The sequence below is a fragment of the Mytilus californianus genome, unplaced genomic scaffold (genome assembly GCF_021869535.1).
Source record: "Mytilus californianus isolate M0D057914Y unplaced genomic scaffold, xbMytCali1.0.p SCAF_2, whole genome shotgun sequence".
Lineage (NCBI taxonomy): Eukaryota > Metazoa > Mollusca > Bivalvia > Mytilida > Mytilidae > Mytilus > Mytilus californianus.
In genome coordinates, this window is record NW_026262668.1 from 3,763,715 (window position 1) to 3,779,599 (window position 15,885).

General features: G+C 33.0%; 1 long non-coding RNA gene across 1 annotated transcript; it reads left to right on the forward strand.

The window, feature by feature from the left end:
- Window positions 1-387: 387 nt before the first annotated feature.
- Window positions 388-8,852, forward strand: LOC127729101 (uncharacterized). The gene is made up of 2 exons (XR_007994521.1): window positions 388-677; window positions 8,646-8,852. It is a non-coding gene; the product is annotated as an uncharacterized LOC127729101 (long non-coding RNA).
- Window positions 8,853-15,885: the final 7,033 nt, after the last annotated feature.

Here is a 15,885-nt window from a genome sequence, read left to right on the forward strand (position 1 = left end):
GTAAACATACATCACATACATCATAGACATACTTGTACAACAGAACTGATCGGTAAATTCAAACAAATATCTAACAAAGACGCCAACTGTATATACAGTAATACTATATTAAAACATAATTTACTCTTTTAATGTATATTGCAAATGATTATGTTTATGTATGTATTTACATGCTGGGAGCTTTTCAAAATAAATTAAATTACAAAACAAACCATTTCTTGGTTACCTAAGCAACAAAAAAATACTTATAAGCCCCTTTTTAAATAAGCTTTAAATACAATTGTATTAAATTATCAGTTGTTATAAGTATACTTATTACCAGTAAAGACCTCATTTTTCAATATTACAATGAAAACACAAGTATCAATTATGAAAAAAAAACTTTAGTGTTCACGTACAAAGTGAACCCTTTTAACAGGTGGGATGTTCCTATTTGTCTAAACTCTTTCACATAGTCTGAGTCAGGGCGGGTGTGATATACATTCATAAAATTAAAATGTTCTTCTTTCCAATAGTTTGACGATTTAAACATTTCAGGCCTTTAACAAACACAGCTGATGTCAAATGAATTGTTCGATGATACACCATTAAACCTGTTACAGCCCTTGGATGGTGTAAACTTCCAAAAAAAACATGTATTGTGTAATGGTGTATGGCATATGGTGCTATGGTAGAAGGTGTATGGTGCTATGGTGTATCGTGTAAGGGGAATGGTGTATAACTATTGGTGTAACGTGCGACTGATTTTTAATTTTATACATTAATTTACAATATTGTGATCAAATATCGTTTTTTAAAATAAATAAATAATTTTGTAGTCGCACGCTTTCTTTGAAATTAAATTGCATTATGGTGGAATGTGTAAGGTGTATGGTGTAAAGGTGTAACGTGTATGGTGTAATGGCACATGGTGTATGGTGTAGTTGTGTGTGGTGAATGGTGTAATGGTGTATGGTGTTAGTGGGAAGTTTACACCATCGAAGGACTGTAGGAGTGTTGTATCTGAATGTTTTGCTTTTCTGAAAAGCATTGTGGAATAATTAGTTGTAGCTTTTTGTTGTAGCAAACATATTTTTGTCCTGTTTTCAAAAAAACAATTTACATTAACGACATATGATCTAGATTGGTAGATGTGGAGTTTTGTTCGCATTTAAAACCTCATCGAAGATTTATGTACTAGGTTTTTAAAATTTGGTACGCAAGACGTGCGTTTCGTGTATATAAGACTTATCAGTGGCGCTCGAATCGAAATAGTCGGAAGCCCAAATTAAATACGAAGTTGAAGAGCATTTGACAAACATGCTATTTTTGTTTCAGGTAGTATCATATTTAGTCAAGCATTTGATATCATACTTAGTATGGAATGAAGATATATATAATGGTTATATTTTTCTTAGAATTCATATAAAGTCAAAAAGTCAATACTCTCCTTAATTAAACCATTGTCGTGACGTCAGCCTATTCATTTGCCGTGGATTCTTTTTCTAGAATCAACGCTTCCTAAATCTGTCGCTGAAATGAACTCACCAAATTATATTCAATTGTTTCCTTTGTGTGCCTATTTTCATTAAGTTTGAATTAGCTAATTTACTGATTTCTGTTCACTAATGGAATTAATTTAAAAACTTACCTTCAATTTTTGTAACTTTTATATGCCATCACTTGGAATCGAACCCCTCCTTGAAATCTGTTATATATGACTGACATCAACACATCCATGAAACCTCTCGGCTACCAATGGGTTGCAAGCTAGATGTCTATTTTATATATATAAATGAACATAGGATACTCATCGCTACAACGGACACACAGGGCTTGTACCTTTATATATACATAATAGGCAACCGTATAGTATAAATCAGTAGCCGCCAGGTTAACGTGGTTAAGATCAATGAGTTGAAGATTCAAGTTAAAGGTAGAGAGAGACTTGTCGGTTTAGGTTCGAATCCCTGTATTCTTTTCTTTTCTTTAGTTTATCCGCTTTTCTTATTTTGTATGTTAGTGTGAATATTTATTTAATAGCTGGTTTTCCCGTTTATGTTTTTGGATTATTGTTGGCCAATTCGGGTATTTGATAAAAAAATGATTACATTCAATTTATCCATTTTTGTTTTATATTTATATAATATGATTTCATCTGTTTTACTACACGTCTTTACAAATGCTTAATCGCAAATACCTATGCGAGTAATTTGTGATGTGCCAATAATAAGGGTTCTTGCTATAAATTTTGGTAACATACTTATTATATATACTTAAAAATAAATTCGAACATGTCTTATTTTGTAAATTAAGGATGATATTCAGATGCATAATAATTCAAAGACGGACGTGTTATGTTATATTTGTATTTCCTTAACTAATTAATTGTGAACCTTGTTAATGCATCGTTGCACATGATAACATGTCTATTTATATTCACTTACAATACCTTCTAATTAAGAAAAGGCTTTAATTTTGAAAAGAAATCAACACAATAGTTTAAGTAATAGATACAATGGATAAGCGTAGATTCATGAATAACAAACCATTCGCCCTCCGGGCTCATGGTTTCTTTTTCAAGAATCTACGCTTATCCATTGTATCTATATTACGTAAATCATTAATGAATAAAACTCCTCGTTCATACAGACTCTGGTAAACGGGTTTTATTCTTAATTTTCAAGTTATATGGATTGTTTCATGATTCCTTCAGGATTATTGTTATAACAGTGTTATAAACTAGTTCGTTTATAAATTAATAGATTATTAACAAACTAAGGTTTCAAACCCCTCTGGCTAAGTTGACCTAAGATGGATTTTGCTATTAATATTAGGCCCGTTTTGGTTATATAGCTTATAAATCCTTGGCTCACAAATATTATTCGTCGGCTTTATGCGTTCCTGGTGAAGGTAAATCCAGACAATCGTTTCGGACACAAACAATCTGTAAAGTGTTGTTTTCATTTGTTTAAGGATATTTCAATTAAGCAAAATGTCTTTCCAAAAGCTGTTAAATTTTGAAACAATCTTTTCGGTACCACCAGGAGCCATCAGCTATATGTTGTCTTCTTTAAAGTCGTTATACTGATTTATTAAGATTGCTATCTGTGGGGATATATTCAGAAAGTCTAGAAGAGTATTTAGACATGTCATCTTTAATGAAATTTTTAGAAACCCCCTATATAAGGCATTTATAACCTCCTTTTATACTATCTTAGCAGAACATCTTTTACCGTTACAAATCCACAGAAAACAAAAGAAAATATTTTGAATTTGATTTATCATATCAACGGCCGTGTTTGATAGAAATGTCAATGACTGAATTATAAAAATTAGAGCTAATGACTTCATAGCATTAGTTTCCTCCATAAAAGTTACGTTTCCGCTGTATACCTATTAGTTAAGAAAAATCTGCATTGATATGTCAACAAATATAACACTCTAAGACATAAGCCCGAATTTCCAGCTACTTTGTAGCTGTGGTCTTATCAGACATCATGCCAATGCCAATTACCCCAGACCATGTATCATGCTGGGTTTGTTGATCTTAATCCCCAAAATAACTGGTCACATACATATCACATTACTTAATATATATTATTTTCAGCATTTATTTTAAAGTACAGTTATAAATGTGTATACATGATTCAAGTTCTAGTGAATATTGATATAGAAATAGAACAATAAAGTTTGATCATGTGAAAGTTGGACATCAGAAGTTGAAATAAAAAAAAAAAACTATTACAGTAATTATATTATTATTTATGATAATATTTTAAAGGGATTAAGTTTCTATTGTAATTTATAGTATGTAATATGTTAATGGTTTTGCACAGTAGCAAATATTACACACTTTTAAAAAAGGATGACATAATTTGATGTTGTCAAACAATAATGGGTATGATGGAAAAGAAGAGAACACATTGATTAACACATTGTATTGTTTTGGAGAAAAAAGGGGGATTGTCATTGGAGGTGTACTTAGTATTTTTCGTTTTCTGGTAATCAAATTGATTTTTTTTTATAAAAATCAGTTCTTTTGACCACATTGATTTTGTGTCACAAACCTATGCTGTGTCAAATATTCAATCACAATCCAAATTAAAAGCTGTTTTAAGCTTAAATGTTGTGTCCATACTTGCTCGGCTGTTCTGTGTTCGACCTCTGCAGGAAATCTGGTTTGCCGTCAGAGTTGCCTTCACTCTGACAGCCTCTTGTTATACTTGAATTTTGGAAATCATTGTTAATTTTGGAATATGGCACCATCATGCATAGATCATAGTACTAAAGGACAAGAAGTTTTTAAAGCCCTCCCCTTTTTTTCAAAATCTGTGTGGGTTTTTTTCTATTAATTTCTCGCTGTGTATAGTTAACTTCGAATTGAAAGTAAGTAGCAAATACAATTTAATTCGGGCATATTTAATTTCATATAGTATAGAAAAAAACGTGAAATTAATTGCAATTGATAGAAAACTAAAAAAATACCAGATTTAAATAAAAGGGGGAGGACTAAAAAAGTAGTTTTTTTAGCCAATATCTATGGCATAGACCAGATCATTTGTCAAGGTTAGGCTAATCGTTTATGGTAATTTTTTTGTTTTCCCTGAATTCACATCAATTTGAAATAATTCAATGCATTGTAAGAAGTTATTTAAGTTAATAAAACACTAATAAAAAGTTTATTTAGAATAAATGTACCATTAATTTTATTCATTTTTTATTGTATATTTTTTTAAGTTTAAGAAATACAAGGAATAAAAAAACTAAAGTTAAGGAACACAATTATTTCATATAAATGCAGGGAAAGTTGTCCATAATATCGCAATGAACTAAACATGCATACTATTTACTATATATATATATAAAAATATTAATTTTCGCGAACCATTTAGGTCACGGAAATTCCATTTTTTGCCATCAGTAAGGAGAGTTGTACAAATAATGTGAATACACAGAACCCCGATCCAATTCATCTTTTGCTTAAAATATTTATCATTTTCTGTTTTATATCTCCTAACATCATTCCATTTTTCTCTAATTTCGATTAAAATATGCCAAAACCTGCAGTAAAAATAGATGTATGCCCCAAATAAACATTCCCAGATTGGTTGAACTACTATGGCGTCGATGTAAAGCAACGCAAGTCTCGATGTAAAGCAACGCAAGCCTCGATGTAAAGCACACGCTTCCCAAGAGTAAGGAGAGTTGTACAAATAATGTGAATTCACAGACCCCCGATCCAATTTATCTTTTGCTAAAAGTGTTCATCATTTTCTGCTTTGTATCTACCAACAAAATTCCATTTTTCTATAATCCCGATTTAAACATGTCGAAACCTGCAGTAAAAATAGATGTATGCCCCAAGTAAACATTCCCCGATTGGTTGAAAAGCTGTGGACTCGATCTAAAGCAACGCAAGCACACGCAAAAATTTCCGTTGATATGTTGAACTTCGACCCCGGGATTCAGCCGATGTAACCTTCAGCCGATTCACATAGAGATTTTCTTGCGCTCAAATGTAATTCTAAGTGAAGAATACTGGTAAAGTAAAATAATATTCTATTACAGAAATATTTACACATTTTTTCATTAATGTATTGTCATGCTTCTGCATATTTACGCTGAGCATTAGTTAAATATAATTCTATACAAATTTTGTTACGTCAAGCATTAAGAGTAAGAATATATTTCGCGCCAAAACAAGAAATTAATCTGTGTCACAAAATAAGTTTATCAGCATCTTTCTGAAATTTTCCATAGATTTAAAATCTGTTGTAGATAGATCTGGAACCCACCATTGATTTGAGTCCTACATATGTAACAATTTTAAGGGGCACATGTGCGTCTGTGACCGTTCTTTGGATTACGACTTCATTTTTATTGTATCAGTACTGGTCAATATATTTTTTTCGTTCTAGGGTAGTTTCTGAGATAAATTAAATTTAAGCAACGCAATTTACCAATAGTCAAATTTCACAAATCCTAAATCAACTAAGAAGACACCTCAAGTTGATAAACGAAAACAGAGGAAATTGCAGTAACTGGAAAGGGAGCGAGACCGGTTGCGTCGACAGGATGAGCGTCTCATGCCATGCATGCACTAATCGCCATGCAAATCTACACTAAATGTTAAAATACATGTATTACAATCAGGAATAGGTCACAATCGATAAAATTACAGATTAGGTGCCTATGCTGGTATCTAAACATCTAAGAATGCCATAACATGTCGTTAATGTTTTGCTACATAGACACATTGTATTTTATTTCTCAAGAGTCATGAATACGTAGTTTAGATTAACCATTTTACTAAAACTTAGCTCAAATTGGCAAAATGTCCTTTGATATAATGTCAACAACGCCATGGGGATCTGGAAAAAAAAGTTTTTAATGATAGAATTAAAGTTACACAAGAAAAGTATACGTCATACACTTATAAGCTCATCTGTCCCAAACAGCCTTTGAACGTTGACAAATGGTCAGGTGAGGTAATGTCATCATTTTATATGCACCTTCGTCTGGAACCTATTCACATTCTAATGATCACAGGATTCTTTACTTTGGGTAATTGGTGTGGATTGGCTGCCATGGCCAAAATTCATTATTATGGACTGAAAGTTCAGAGATCCTATGAGAAGTTTCTTGGCATACTAAATAAGGATATTGCAGAAGGTCCATTGTAACTTTTAGTACCAAAAATTTAAATCCAAGACGCCCGTCATAGAAAACATAGTATAACATATAACCGTAAACTAATGATAACACGGTGATCCTATACTAATTTGCTACACCTAAGTAAGAAACGACCGATACAATGGAACATAAAAAAAAACATACAAAATTACATTCAACCATCTTCTTAAATTGAAAGCTCCACATTAAAACAGAATCTTGAACTTATGAAACTTGACTGTTTGTCTCCTTAATATTTTAAACAAATATTACTAGGTGATACAATACTAATTTTCAATTTTAGATCTGAATTCCTAGATGGTTTCCACCTTGGGAGACCCTTTAACATGGAACTCTACAAGAGAGAACAAACAGCTATTTCTCAGAAAAGTTCTCACTTTAAACAGAGTGATGAACAACATAACACATATACTAAATACACCTTGAAGTAAATTTCACAATTTAAATTTAAAAACCTGCTTGTCATGTTCCAAAGGGGAATAACTAAAGAAGAGTATATAGTATGAACTTTCCAAGGTTCTGAGGGGCCTCAGTGGCCGAGCGGTTTAAGTACTCGATATACTGCATCACTAGCTTGTAAACACTGGGGTTGTGAGTTCGAATCCCGCGCGTGGCGGCTGTACTCGTCTCCAATCTTAATTGATAAGGATTGTTAGTTTTCCTACCGAAAGTCGTTGGTTCTATCTGAGCACTCCGACTTCTTCATCCAATAAGCATTTGCCGCCACGAAATAGCACAATAGTGCTGAAATTGGCGTTAAACACCAACCAATAAAACAATCAATTCCCCCCAAAATGAAAACAAAACCCAAACAAAAACAAAAACATTCTTTAAAACAGAGGCAAAAGATACCAAATGAACATTATAACTCATAAGTTGAAAATAAACTAATAACGCCATAGCAAAATAAGAAAAGAACCAAAAGACAAACACCAAAATACAAAACACAACATAGAAAACTAAAGACTAAGCAAACACGAACTCCACCAAAAACCGATAGATCTCAGGTGCTCTGGAAGGGTAAGCAGATCCTGCTCCACATGTGGCACCCGTCGTGTTGCTCATGTAAGTACAAGTATGGTGATGAGTGTAACTCAGTGGGTCACATTCTGGGAAAAGAGGACGGGATTGTGGTTACCAATTGGAACATATCCGTCGTCATCTGTGAAACAGATATTCTATAACGATCAATCAACTCGTGATGGCGTCCGTAAAATGAGATATAAACTCCATATGCAGGCGCTGCTGGAATTCAGAAGCTGACATCATCTCTTTGATCTAGCAGCTGTGTAAATATACATCCCATACATCAGAGACATACATGTACAACAGAACTGATCGGTAAATTCAAACAAATATCTAACAAAGACGCCAACTGTATATACAGTAATACTATATTAAAACATAATTTACTCTTTTAATGTATATTGCAAATGATTATGTTTATGTATGTATTTAAATGCTGGGAGCTTTTCAAAATAAATCAAATTACAAAACAAACCATTTCTTTGTTATCTAAGCAACAGAGAAATACTTATAAGCCCCTTTTTACATCAGCTTCAAACACAATTGTATTAAATTATCAGTTGTTATAAGTATACTTATTACCAGCAAAGACCTCATTATTCAATATTACAATGAAAACAAAAATATCAATTATGAAGAAAAAAAAACTTTAGTGTTCACGTACAAAGTGAATCCTTTTAACAGGTGGGATGTTCCTATTTGTCTAAACTCTTTCACACAGTCTGAGTCAGGGCGGGTGTGATATACATTCATAAAATTAAAATGTTCTTCTTTCCAATAGTTTGACGATTTAAACATTTCAGGCCTCTAACAAATACAGCTGATGTCAAATGAATTGTTCGATGATACACCATAAAACCTGTTACAGCCCTTGGATGGTGTAAACTTCCAAAAAAAAACATGTATTGTGTAATGGTATATGGCATATGGTGCTATGGTAGAAGGTGTATGGTGCTATGATGTATGGTGTAAGGGGGTTGGTGTATAACTATTGGTGTAACGTGCAATCGGGAATGGTGTGAATGAATGGTGTACGACATTTAAAACTATGCAAAATATTGAGAAAAACTGATTTTTAATTTTATACATTAATTTACAATACTGTGATCAAAATTCGTTTTTTTAAATAAATAAATAATTTTGTAGTCGCACGCTTTCTTTGAAATTAAATTGCATTATGGTGTAATGTGTAAGGTGTATGGTGCAAAGGTGTAACGTGTATGGTGTAATAGCACAGGGTGTGTGGTGTAATGGTGTACGGTGAATGTTGTAATGGTGTTTGGTGTTAGTGGGAAGTTTTCACCATCCAAGGACTGTAGGATTGTTGTATCTGAATGTTTTGCTTTTCTGAAAAGCAGTATGGAATAATTAGTTGTAGCTTTTTATTGTAGCGAACACATTTTTGTCCTGTTTTCAAAAACACAATTTACATTAACGACATATGATTTAGATTGGTAGAGGTGGAGTTTTGTTCACATTTAAAACCTCATCGAAGATTTATGTACTAGGTTTTTTTTTAAATAAGGTACGCAAGACGTGCGTTTCGTCTATATAAGACTTATCAGTGGCGCTCGAATCGAAATAGTCGGAAGCCTAAATTAAATACGAAGTTGAAAAGCATTTGACACGCATGCTATTTTCTTTTAGGTAGTATCATATTTAGTCAAGCATTTGATATCATACTTAGTATGGAATGGAAATTGATATAATGGTTACATTTTTCTTAGAATTCATATAAAGTCAAAAAGTCACTGCTCTCCTTAAGTAAATGATTAATGAATAAAACTCCTCTGACTCTGGTAAACGGGTTTTATTCTTAATTTTCAAGATATATGGATTGTTTCATGATTTCTTCAGGATTTTTGTTATAACAGTGTTATAAACAAGTTCGTTTATAAATTAATAAATTATTAACAAACTAAGGTTTCAATCCCTTCTGGCTAAGTTGACCTAAGATGGATTTTGCTATTAATATTAGGCCCGTTTTGGTCATATAGCTTATACATCATTGGCTTACAAATATTATTCTTCGGCTTTATGCGTTCCTGGTGAAGGTAAATCCAGACCATCGTTTCGGACACAAACAATCTATAAAGTGTTGTTTTAATTTGTTTAAGGAGGTACCCAACACCTTGACTAAAATAGATTTGGCTCGTTTAATTTTCATAAAATTTTGACGAAATGTTTACTTTGACCTGTTGACAAAAAATATAAAAATTTCAATAAATTTGAACCATACAATTTACAGGAATAATTTCATTGGATATATAGAAGTTTGACAAACACTAAGTTTGATCATTGAGAAGCTTAGTTTCTCTTTACTAATAGTATGTGATTAAAACGATCAGCTGGTTTTGAAAGAGTTAACTCCGTTAGGTGTTCTGTACCCCCTTAATGATATTCCAATTAAGAAAATGTCTTTCCAAAAGCTGTTAAATTTTGAAACAATATTTTCGGTACCACCAGGAGCCATCAGCTAGATGTTGTCTTCTTTAAAGTCGTTATACTGATCTGTTAAGATTGCTATCTGTGGGGATATATTCAGAAAGTCTAGAAGAGTATTTAGACATGTCATCTTTAATGAAAATTTAAGAAACACCCTATATGAGGCATTTATAACCTCCTTTTATACTACCGTAGCAGAATATTTTTTACCGTTACAAGTCCACAGAAAACAAAAAAAAAATACTTTGGATTTGATTTATCATATCAACGGGCGTGTTTGATAGAAATGTCAATGACTGGATTATAAAAATTAGAGCTTATGACTTCATAGTATTAATTTCCTTCATACAAGTTACATTTCCGCTGCATACCTATTAGTTAAGAAAACTCTGCATTTATATGTCAACAAATATGATATGCAGCAGCTAATGACAATCACTTAATTACAGGCTCCTGGATTTGGCCAGACACATATAGAATGTGGCGGGGTTAATCAAGTTTGCGGGCGCCAAACACTCTCTCTAATCTGAGGCAGTGGTGTAACAGCACAACATAAGAACATAGTTATTTCATTCTACTACAAGAGTGCACACGCTGAAATGTCTCGCGCCTTCTTTACTAATCATTGATATTATGTTGATAGTTCTAAATATAAAACTTTACTACAACTATCACATAAACTTAACATGATCCAAGAAAATGAGGTCAAGGTCATATAAACCAAACAAGAAATACATGTACACCTTACAATCATTCAATACACTAAATATAGTTGACCTATTGTTTATAGTTTCTTAGATACAGACTAAACCAAGAAAACTAAACATTGACTAATGAGGTCAAGATCAGATGAACCATGCCAGGCACACATGTACAGCTTGCAATCCTTCCATACAACAAATATAGTTGACCTATTGCTTATAGTAATAGAAAACAGACCAAAACACAAAAACTTAACACTGAGCTATGAACCGTGAAAATGAGGTCAAGGTCAAATAAAACCGGCCAGACTGACATGTACATCATAAAATATTTCCATACACCAAATATTGTAGACCTATTGCACACAGTATAAGAAAAACAGACCAAAACACAAAAACTTAACTATAACCACTGAACCATGAAAATGAGGTCAAGGTCAGATGACACCTGCCAGTTGGACATGTACACCTTACAGTCCTTCCATACATCGAATATGCTAGACCTATTGCTTATAGTATCTGAGATATGGATTTGACCACCAAAACTTAACCTTGTTCAATGATCCATGAAATGAGGTCGGGGTCAAGTGAAAACTGTCTGACGGGCATGAGGACCTTGCAAGGTACGCACATACCAAATATAGTTACTCATTATAAGAGAGAAATTAACATTACAAAAAATCTTAACTTTTTTTCAAGCAGTCACTGAACCATGAAAATGAGGTCATGGACATGTGACAGACGGAAACTTCGTAACATAAGGCATCTATATACAAAGTATGAAGCATCCAGGTCTTCCACCTTCTAAAATACAATGCTTTTAAGAAGTTAGCTTACGCCGCCGCCGTCGCCGCCTCCGCTGCCGGATCACTATCCCTATGTCGAGCTTTCTGCGACAAAAGTCGCGGACTCGACAATAAAAATCAGTTGAAAGGACGTGACTAATCAGACCGATTATTAGCAAAATAAACAACAAACCACCTGCAGGTGATCACCATTGTCGCATTTTGCGAAGAAAAAAAAGAAGTTTAACGATTTTATGATAGCTTTCAACAATAAACTCGTTAATTATTGTTAATTGTATGGTTAAATTAAATTGAATGGTCAAATGAGTTCACACGTCACTTAAATACAACTTTTCTAAAAATGATTGTTTTTGAAGTGGGGACTTATTTACAATTGTTCTAACGCTGCTGGTTTATACATAATTTGACGTTTTCACTTAATCTTTTACCAATGGTCCGGAGACGAAAAACATCTTCATCATTTAGAAAAATTATTCGATTTTACAAATTATGAGCACTTTAGGGAGTTACCATTTGATTGTCATGGGGGGGGGGGGGGGGGGGGGGGGGGGGGCTAGGATGAAATTTGAAAAAAATAGGCAGGACAGGAGTTTTGAGTAAAAAAAAGGCAGGATGAGATTATTTGCAAAAAAAAAAAGGCAGGATGACAATTTATGTAAAAAAAAAGTCAGGATAAATAATTAGTAGAGTAAAGAAATAGATAATGTCATGTGGTCTGAAAAAAAAAATAAATGAATGTCAAATCTAGGTTGTTGTACTACATTAGTAAGTAGTTGCATACACAGGTTTGGGATTATCTTCACATATTGGACCAATCAGAAGTCGAAATTAGGTCTCCTCACTTGATGTCATCCAATCACAGTGGAGGGGGGGGGGGTTCAGTTTTGTGTAGAAATATATTTTGAGACTTTGATACCAGGGATAGGTACGGACAAGGCTCTAACTCATTGTTTATCATTTATCTCTTGAAATGTGCCTTAAAATCTTCCCTGACATTAGCAGGGAATAGGATATGTATAAGAGCATCACATTTTTTTGCCTTATTTGCATAGCATTTATAGATTTTATTTGCATATTAGTTTGAATGACCGGTACCTTATCCTGGCTTCGTTAACATTAATAAATATCAATAGTTATATACTGCTATTACTATTTGTTTGTAATATACATACAATATCACATACTAGAAATCTTATATAACATGTGAGAAATATCAATTAAGAAGCTTATCATTCAGATTATCAAATATTATTATCTAATTTAACAAATGCACTGTTATCAAAAATAAAGAGTTTGTGTATTTTTAGTGGTAAAATTTAGAGATATATATTTTGAGTATGTCTGTTGATTTTAAAGCAATCAAAGAAAATTTGTATAGTTGAAAAGTTGTTTTGTTTGTATTAGTTTTATATAAGCACAGATAAAATTTAAAGTATTTGCTCTTAAAATAACCAATGCATCATATGACAATTCTATTTCTACTAAATTATGCACATAAACACATAGTTAAAATAATTGATCAATCACTTAAAAGTATGGCAAAAGCATTCCGATATAAACAAGAAGATGTGGTATGAGTGCCAATGAGACAATTCTCCATCCAAGTCACAAGGTGTAAAACGTTAACAATTATAGGTCAAAGTACGGCCTTCAACACGGAGCCTTGGCTCACACCGAACAGCAAGCTATAAAGGGCCCCAAAATGACTTGTGTAAAACAATTCAAACAGGAAAACCAATGGTCTCATCTATATATAAAACGAGAAACACCTATGAACCACACCAACAAACGACAACCACTGAACAACAGGCGACTTAGGACAGGGTTTAAACGTTTTAGCAGGCGCCAACCTTCATCCTAACCTGAGACAGTAGTGCAACATTACAACATAAAAAGACGCACTATAAAATATCAATTGAAATGGCTTAACTAGATCAAAAAGACATTTAAACAAAAACAAGTAAACATACACCGAACGAATAAGTTTGATATATGACACAATATGAATACAATATTAAAACGATGATGCCTATATAACATAGACGTAATAGATAGTAATAAAAAAGTTGTAGGAAGAGTGTCAATAAGACAACTCTTACCAGGGACAAAATGGCACTCTTATTGAAAATATCTACTCTTTTATTTTTAACAGCAATTAGTTTTTCCAATGCTGTATAGAGACTTTATTTTATTTTGCTCTGCTTGCAATGTGAAAGCTTTTTAAAAATATTTGCAGTTGAAAATATATTGTTTTATTTGCAGATAAATCAAATGAATAGCATCCCTTAAATAATTTTGTATTAATACCCAAACAGAATTTTTTTTATAAAGTACTGTTCGGATTGTCAATAATTTCATTTTATTAAAAATGTGTTCGTACCTAAAATATGCTGGTTTATTCTATATTGTAACCACTGAAATTTGGTATTTGTTGTGACTATAAAAAGGTAATTTGAAGATTACTTTCCATTTTTTCTCATCGGAACCTAAAATTTCATTCCAATAATTTTTTTACCATATTAACTATTAATAGTAAATACATGATAACAATTACCAAACTAATATATGTTTTCTTTATTTATTATGGAAAATACAACATTTTTCTATCGATAGTTAGATTGAAAAAGTATTCTAACCCATTTGCATGTCAGCTTAGGTTGGTCATTTTCAACCCAACTCAAGGGTTTACTTCATTTTACTTGAATCGCGTGTCTTCTATTTCTTGTCGACAGTTTTTGTTTTCTGTACCGTCATATAGTTTATCATGACTATGATTCCTGTCTCCATCAGAACGTATTCTACTCACTCTGTACTTTTCTTTTTCAATAGCCTGCTCTTCAGATTGTTCGCCATGCTGGTTTTCGCTTTTATGTTTGCGCTTACCAGAACGTTTTTCATTAAATGTATCCGTTAGCGGGTCAGAAGAAGTTGCATTTTCTTTCGGAAATTGTGTGCAGACTTCACCGCCATTACAATACCCAACAGCACCTTTTACGGTCGCTTCGTTCGGTATTTCTTCTTTTGCTGTATTCAAATCTTTGTGAGACACTGGACTGTCTCCTTTCTTACGTTTTGTTCTACTGCGATTATGTTTCTTTCGCTGACTAGATTTTTTTCGAGGTTTCTGCCTTTTATCATCATATTTCCCCTTTTCTCTTGGTAAGTCTTGCTTTTCTACATATGGAGAACTTGTGCCATATTTTGCTCTGTAAATTTTATTGTTTGATTTTGCATAAGCCTCATTGTCATGTTCGGGTTTTTCACGTCTGCTCGAACGTTTAGATGCCGATTTGTTATTAGCTTTAAACTCTGTGTCATCATCATTTTCTGCTTCAGATGGTATTACTACTTCTTCTTCTCTGTGTAATGCACTTGATGACCCATGAAGAGGATTTGATTCTCTATCGTCACGTAACTCTTTGTCTGAACCAATAATATTTATCGTAGATAATTCTTCGTGTGCGATCTCTGTAACGTTTTTTTCATCGACAATTTGTGAAGTCACTTTATGTTTTTTCTGAATTTTCTTTTTACCGACTGCTTCACGACTAGGAGGACGATCTTCATCACTTCCCTTATTTGACCTTGAATCTTTTGTGAGCAAATAAATTCCAAGGTCGCTATCATCAATCTGACCACCCTCCAAACTATAGCAACTAGATTTCCTGGATACATCACTATCATAACCAGAATAAGTTTGTAAGTTTCTGAATAAAATGTCTTTAAGAGGAGTATCTGAACTTACAATATTCGGAGGTGGATGAACGAAGTTATCTTCGTTGTCATCATCGTCATATATCGTTTTAAAGCTATTATCAGAAGACGGTGGAATAAATATGGGTTGTTTTAAAGGTTCCATTTTCATTGATTTATTAGTATCGTCATCGCTGTCTACAGGGGTTATTGGTTTTGGTGGAGGATGCTCTATGTTTGTTCCGTCATATAAGATGGTAAATTTGTCATTTAACCCAAGTGGTTCTGGTAACTGGCTTTGCTGTTTGGACATTTGATTATTAAAGCCATCTATTAGTTGCTGTCTTTGATAGACAGTCAGAGCGGTAGGATAAGGAGCTATTTTCGCGGTTGAAGCTTTTTTGTCTTTTTGTTTGATCGTATGACACCCATCAACAATATAACATGGGCATGAGGAAGTTACACAACCAAGACTAATAACTGCAATATACCATCCATAAGATATAGTTTCTGTTTCTTTGTCACGAGTGTTGTGGAAT